Source organism: Tachysurus vachellii, chromosome 21, assembly GCF_030014155.1.
Source record: "Tachysurus vachellii isolate PV-2020 chromosome 21, HZAU_Pvac_v1, whole genome shotgun sequence".
Taxonomy (NCBI): Eukaryota; Metazoa; Chordata; class Actinopteri; order Siluriformes; family Bagridae; genus Tachysurus; species Tachysurus vachellii.
In genome coordinates this window covers 6,295,778-6,302,603 of record NC_083480.1, presented here as the reverse complement: position 1 = coordinate 6,302,603, position 6,826 = coordinate 6,295,778, and positions in this window count along the sequence as shown.

Below are 6,826 nucleotides of genomic sequence, written 5' to 3'. Positions count from 1 at the left end.
TATAATTAGGTAGGGAATGAATTTTTATTAGCTTGAATCGGTTTGGTCATATTATTTGTTGGATTATTTGGTGTTTGACCCTGATGCATATACAGGTTTATAGATCCGTACCATGAGACATTGCCTTAATATCTTAATACATTCATTTTGCCATTATTCATGTAGGAGAATACTAATTTTCCTTACTACACTGTATCTATTTCCAGCTTCCAACAGATAAGATGTTCAGAGTCTGTTCACCCCAGAGAGTGAGCTCAGACGTTACAGAGCCGGAGGCATTTAGGGAATCGAACCACTACTCTGTGACTAATGCCGGCATGGTCACTGAGTAGGAGTGAAGTCTAAAAGTTCTACTCCTTTATTTATTTATTTATTTATTTTAACTCTTCCCAATGTCCTTTGAGTGAATGAATCTTTAAAAAAAAAAAAAAAAAAAAGCAGAGCACAAGCTTTCAAAGCCTGAGTGAGGGTGTGGGGTGGCTAGATACCTCCTTGTTTCTTTATTTATTTAAGTGACCTTTCCATAGTGGAGAGCCAGCTCTCTGCAACATGAAGGTTTAAATTCTGGAAGATGTAGAAAGAGAAGGGTGATGGTGAAAGACTGCGAGAGAGATTTCACTGAGGCAGAAAAAAAAAAAAGAAACACAAGACTTGAGCGTCTTCAGGGAGACAGAGGCAGTAAATGAAGCGGAAAGGGTTAGATGTGCTGATAGGTTTTTGTCCTCATTAAAAAAAGCAGAGCTCTTGACTTCTGCACCCCGTTCATTTGTATTCCGACACAATTTATTCGGTACAGATTTGGACTAGGGAATTGGAGTATTAGAGGTGAAGTGAGACTTTCTTAGCTAAAAGCTAGCAAAAGGGCCTTTACATTTGACATACTGTACATAGCAGGGCAATTAAAAAGTCTGCGGAGGAAGTCTGAAGACCAGAACACGCTGCATTTTGTATAAAGAGTAAAATACACAGTGTTCTATTTATGTATCATCATGTAATAATCATACATCTGACATATACTGTATTTTCTATAGAGTAAGGAATATATTCTATATAATCTAGAGAATTCTTGAAGATTTCGGACATTCAGTGAGAAGAGGAAAAGCCTGTGAAGATCCCGAGGCATATAGAGATGTTTCAGCTCCACTTCATGACGATTTCAGACATTCAAAGAGAAGATACCAACTCCATGTGGTCTTTAAGGACAACAACCTCCTCTCCAATACACAAATGTCAGACTGTATATGAATATAGAAAGAACATTATTTATAATAACACTCTCCGGTGTTTATAATAATTTATAATCACATCCTCCAGTGTCACCCAAATGAGGAAGAGGTTCCCTTTTGTCTCTGGTTCCTCTCAAGGTTTCTTCCTCTTCCATCTAAGGGAGTTTTTCCTCGTCACAGTCGCCACAATCACCTCAGGCTTGTTCATTAGGGATAAATACAAACACATTTAAATAGAAGTCTAATATTAATCTTGTACTAATATTAACTTTTTGTACTATATTTCTTATGTTGCTATTGGGAGCATTAATATTATTTAATATTAATATTATGCTATTGGGAGCATAATATTACAAATCTTTATATACAGTATATTGTATGTTACAATTATTTAACAACTACTTCACTATACGGTTCATGTATACATATGAATGGAAAACTACATATTATAATGTGCAAGAGAGGAAGAAAACAAAAGACTGCAGTCTGGCCTGTAATTTAGTTCAAAAGGAAGAGAGGAGTGTGATTTTAACACAGACACACACACACACACACACACACACACACACACACACACACACACACACACACACACACACACACACACACACACACACACTTTGGTTCCTCTCTTTCATGAAACACAGGCAGGACATTAATGCACCCTTCACAGGGAGAGATTAGATCAGCGAGCATCTTTCTTCACCCCTCTGAACCCCCCCATGCATCCGCTTACATTTCCCAGCTGCTGAACATCAACAGGCAGCTGGATAGATGCCCCATCGGCTAGGAATCCTCAGTTCTAACACTGACACCCCACATTCTGCACTCTAATTCTTCCTCACTGTCTGCTAGCCGTTACAGATCCAAGGCTTGCTCACACTGCAGACATGAACATTCTTTACATTGTAGACTGTCACGTAGTTATGGTGACATAAAAAAAGATGCTTCAGCCTGAAATTTCTTCACTTGTTCCACTTGAGCAGTGTTGATTTGAAATGTCAATAAGCTCTAGCTTTAGGAGCCAATGGTTAAAACATTGTTGAACAGATTTCTACATTTAATTCCCCACCTTTTTATTTATTTATTTATTTATTTATTTATTTATTTATTTATTTATCAAACTCTAAAAGTAGTAAGTCTGGCTCTTATCACATGTCAGCACTTCTGGTCTTCCTGGGAAACCCCGAGAGATTACAGAAGGGGGGCAGAGGAACTTAGAGGAACCTTTACATCATTTCATCACATTAAGAAAATGTAAAGTGTAAAAACAACTACATGTAAATGAATTATTAAACCAACAAACTTTAAATAAATAAATACATTCAATTGCTAACAAATTAAAATATTTACACATTTAAATATTTATCAGCTTAATTCATTAGTTAATTCAAAATGTCTTAAGGCTTAAACAACAAGTCCATTAATAAACAAACCAATAAATAATAGATAACAAATGAATAAACACCTAAATCAAGTTGATAGCAAATCAGAATCTGTATATATTTTAATATTTTAATTATTTACATATTTGATTAATTAATTAGACAATATTAATTTATTAATTGAAACAATAATGATGTTTTGTTCATAGCATTATACATCATAGATGTATATATGTTCATAGTATTTTAAGTGTACTTAAAAATTATTTGTTATGAGTAACTACAGCTAAAGTGCTTATAAAAGGTTTGCACACACCTGCTAAGATTGTAGGTTTTTTTGTGACAGGAAAAAAAAATTTTCTGCCAAAAAAAAAAAAAAAAAAAATTAATTATGTAAAAAAATCAACCAAAAAAAAAACAAACCCTTACCTTTGAGGGAGTGTGATATAGATTTTTTTTATATAAAATTTTATATGAAAAAGAAAAAAAAAAAAATAAATAAATATATATATATAATAAAATATTTTTTTTCCTGCCACAAAAAATAAATAAAAATAAATTCTGTAAAACAACAACAACAACAACAACAAAAACATAATAATTATTTTGTCTATACCCCCTATACCTTTGAGGGATGTTCATTTCATGTGTTTGATTAACATGAAAAAAAATAAAATAAAAAAAAAAAATAAAAAAAAATACAATCACCAGGTTGTATAAGCATTCAAACATAAGTGTGTAACATGTTATACACAAGTCATCAATGACGTGATTCACATTAACCCCATTCACATGACTATGCCTACTTCTGTTATTTTTTTTCTCTCTTAAATACTTCTATTTGTCTTGCACTTGTATCTTACTGGCTGCTGTAATGACATTAAAGGTATAAAGATATCTGACATAATTCAGTATCTTGGATTCATTTCAACAGGATTGTAAAGCCCTTTCATTTTCACTGTACATTCAGAATTGTAGCTGAAATACCAACTGTGATGGCTGCATTTACATAGGAACACATAAATGTGGTATTAAAGCCAGTACCTCATGAAATGTCATTTCTATTTCGATTTGGTACAAGAACATAAACAAAAACTGGCATGAAGGAAGGTTAAGGTAGAAACAAAGACTTTATACAGTCATTTATTGCCACAGGTAAATGTATTCATACAAAAAAGTTAAGATTCTGAACTATTGCATTTGACTTTTTTTTACCAGTTCCAGCCAAATAATAAAAACTGTAATAAGCAGGAGGATCCAAAACATATTAATAAATTCATGATATGAGGTTAAACAATTCTTGGCCATGACTTTTGTATCTCGTAATCATTTGTGGCCGTGAAATATTTAGTTTGTGGTCTGGAAATATAAATACATGGCTGTGATGTATTATCTCATGGTCTATTTACATATTATATTATTTATTATATTATATATATATATTTACATATTTAAAAGCACATTTTATTTTATGTCCAAAAAACATTGAAGCAGGCAAAGAATCAGAGTCAGGGCAGGACTAAACAGGCTAAATGTGAAAAACAAGCAAGCTGACATCCATAAAGCATGAAATTAACAAAAGGATCGATAACGTCACAGAAGGGTTTCTGGACTGAGATGTGACAATGAGTCAGTGAATTTTTGGAGATAGAGAACTGAGGTGTGTAATCAGTAATCAGGGGAATGGAAAGTGTTGGGACCTTGAGCAAGGCTCTTATCCCTCTCTGCTCATGAGGCACTGTATCCTGACCCATGCTGAGATTCACTGTGCTGTAATGTACATATATGTCATTGGGAATGAGATTCCTTTTGATGATGTTTTTTATAAGTTCGCTGGCTAGAGATTATGGAAAGTGTAAAGTGCTTTTTTTTTATTTGCAGGAGTTCCTTCAGGCATATAATAAATATATATATATATATATATATATATATATATATATATATATATATATATATATATATAAAATGTATATATTATTTACTGTATATCCTTCAGATATTCAGCTTGAAAGTGTGAAGAAGGTTTTACATGGATCTTAAGGCACCTAAGATGTCAAATCTGGCTTAATAAACCCCCAATTTCTCCCCAGTTTGGTCATTTCCCATTATTCAGCTCTGCCCTATCATTCAACAGATACCAGCCCAGGAGGGTAAAGGCTAACATGCTTCCTGAGACACTTGAAGCCACCCAAACACATTTTTTTCCTCAAACTGCTGCTCATGCCGTGTCAGTGAGAAGAATGTGCTTTCTACCCTCGTTCCACATACATGAGCTCACACATGCCCATGACTGCTTAGTGTCACGCTGATAGACGAGTAGAAAATATAGCCAAAGTTTCGCCATTGTCACCTGGATACAGATGACTGTAGAGATTCAAACTGCTGATTATGTAAGCAGAAAAAAACCCTTTTCTGTTGTGTCACTCGTATATTCATTTTTAATACAATTATGACATTAATAAATAAAGTGACTCAATTTTTTTAGCTGGCATGAATTCTACTGCTTTGTGTTACCAAGGATTACTGAAAAATAAAACATTCACCTTTTTATTCAATGTGAAGCATAATATTCATAATGTCAGCTAATTAATTGGAATACATTTAACATAGTAAAACCATCCAGTTTCTGTAGTGCTTTTTTAGAGGTCTTTATTTTGTCACATATACATTACAACACCGTGAAATCCTTTCTTTACATATCTCAACTATGGAGGTTGGGGTCAGAGCACAGGGTCAGCCATGATACAGCACCACTGGAGCAGTGAGGGTTAAGGGTTAAGAACCTCAGCTCTGTTAATCATGTTCATTATTTCTTCATTTCCCTGCTTATATGATCCAACTCCTGATGTATCATGAACTGATACATGTTTGTAATAATATTCTAATCAGATCACTATTTAAAAAAAAAAGCTCACTACTCAAGGAGAATTTATCTAAGAAATGATTTCATCTGTGTTATTGTTTATCAGTATCTGAAAAAGTACTCTCATGTAATTATGATGCTGTCAGTGCCATTTTTATTGCACATAATAAATGCTGGCTGAATGAAACAGTGCTTGACTGGCATTTCTGGGAGTGATGGCCGGGTGCCAGGGTTGTGTGCGGCGAGTCGGTAGCTCTAATGCTGAATCAGGCAAGCGGAGTGGCCTCAGACGTGAACACAATGCGTGGCTTTCCATTAGAAAACAGGCTGCTGAAAGAACAATATCACAAGCGAGAAGCTTTTAGCATGCATTACTATTGTCACAACTTATGTGGGTGTGTGTGAAAGTGTAGACGAAGCACAGCTTCTGTGCTCGGCTTGTGTGTTTTGTGTGTTATGAGTGGGTTAATTATGAGAACAATCGAGTGTTTGTGAGAAGGTCAAGGTTAACCCTAGCTTGTTTCAGAGAGTTCCTTGTGTAGTCTCTGTGTGAAAGCAACTATCTGTTGCCCCTTTAATATTTCAGCTGTGAACTAAATGGCCCAGGACATTATGCTTTGGGCAAATCTCACAAATTACAGAAACGTTTACAATTCTGTATGGTACACCACACAGCCTTTCATCATGCATGCATTATTGAGGCATGTTATACATTTTATGACAAGCATAACTCAGGAGCTGTCAAATAAACCAACCTTGTCTGATGCATTTCCTCACTTTTTTCCAGCAGGTTGACTTCAAAAATACAGGCTCAGGCTGCGAGTGTGATGCTTGAAGGAAATTAGGTTCCACTTGGGCATAGAGGGTTATGGGCAAATTGATATGATGGTCTGCTCTTTGCAAAAAAAAAAATTGCTCTTTGCAATGCACACCAAAGGCCCTCTGTGAAAACCATTAGTCTTACATAACTCCCTGGCTCATGCCAAAGCATTTAGTGGAAACAAAACATAAAAAATACAGACGGCCTTGGCAGCCTGCGTTCATTATGAATAATTGCATAACTTCCAATAAGCAAGTGCACACACACACACACACACACACACACCTAAATCTAAAATCAAAATCTAACATCAGAAGCCAAAAGAAAACCTTCTGATTCTTTTAGGTGTTTATCTTATAGGGACCACCGAAATGTCCCCAGAAGGTGAAAACATCAAATATTTTTCCTTTGGTCCTCACACACACACACACACACACAGACACACACACACACACACACACACACACACACACATACACACACACATACACACACACACACACACACACACACACACACACACACACACACA